Here is a 1,296-nt window from a genome sequence, read left to right as displayed (position 1 = left end):
ATGGCTGACTTACTGTTTGGTCGTTTGGGCTTAATGCCGGGTCCAGTTAGAAGAAAAGAGAGAAAATTCAGGCTCCGCGATGATTTTTCTTTAGACGAATACTCTGACAGCGAGTGGAGAAGTCGATATCGTTTTGGCCGAGAGTCAATTGAACTTTTGATCGACCTTCTTCGTGACGACCTTGAAAGGGCCACCGCTCGAAACCAGGTCTTGTCAACAGCTGTACAACTTCTTGCTGCGTTGCGCTTTTTTGCCTCCGGAAGCTTTCTGCAAGTTATTGGAGATACCATTGGTTTGTCAAAGTCTACCTTGTCTTTCATCATCAGCAACGTTTCCTATGCCCCTGCACAAAAAGAAATACACTTCATCAAGTGGCCATCGACCGAAGCGGAGATTGTTCAAACTAAACGAGGCTTTTATGACAAGGGAGGGTCCAGATTCAGGGACCAACCGAAAACGAAAATGACTATGTCAACCGAAAAGGGTTTCATTCCATTAACGTGCAAGCGATTTACAATCACAAAGGTATGTAAAAATGGCATTCAATAAATTTAAAGCAAAGTTTAAGGCCGTGGGGGTGGTAGTACTTTCTGTTAATTCGCTCTCAAGGATTTCTCTTTGGTGTTACACTTTGTTTTTGATGCAATAATAAATTGATCTGTATCACTTCAGCAAATTAAAGCATCAGTCAATTCCAGCAGTACCCCGCCCCCGCTGCCCCCCCCCCCCTTTAATTTCACTTGTTAATAACAAGCCACATTTTGGTAAAAATTTCCCAGACAGCACTACATGACAGTTGCTTTTGGTTTAATATATTTTTCAAATATTCCTTCATTTTATTTTGGCATGCACAATTCATCATGTACATTTAACATTAAAGCTTGTTATCAACAAAGGAAAAAAAGAAACCTTTAAGAATCAAGGAATAGAAGACACATGATCCCAACCTCCAAGGCACAGGAAGGAGAGAACCCTAGGAACGAGGTTACCATGATCCTTTAACAGATAAATGCAAATTAAATAAAAGATTTAATTACTCAATTACATTTGATCCTTATTTGATCAACAGGTAATGAAATCGATAACATGTTTGCAATCTCTTCCATGTGCGAGATCAAAACAGCTGGGATATCAAGTGCCCTGGGGTTGCCCTGTGGGTAAGCAAATGGCCAGCTCCTGTGTAGTGAAAAAAAAATAAAAAACCCCACCCCAGGATTAAAACCGACGCAAATTTACATGTGAGAGAATTGTTACCTAATCGAGATTCTGTTTCTGTTTCATTTCAGGCATGTTTAC

The 1,296-nt window shown here is 40.3% G+C and overlaps 1 pseudogene; it reads left to right on the top strand.

The window, feature by feature from the left end:
- The window catches only part of LOC138015515 (putative nuclease HARBI1), a 1,414-nt pseudogene continuing 118 nt past the window's right edge, over nucleotides 1–1,296 (top strand).

Source organism: Montipora capricornis, chromosome 1, assembly GCF_036669925.1.
Source record: "Montipora capricornis isolate CH-2021 chromosome 1, ASM3666992v2, whole genome shotgun sequence".
NCBI classification, from domain to species: Eukaryota; Metazoa; Cnidaria; class Anthozoa; order Scleractinia; family Acroporidae; genus Montipora; species Montipora capricornis.
This window is presented reverse-complemented; position numbering and strand designations above follow the sequence as displayed.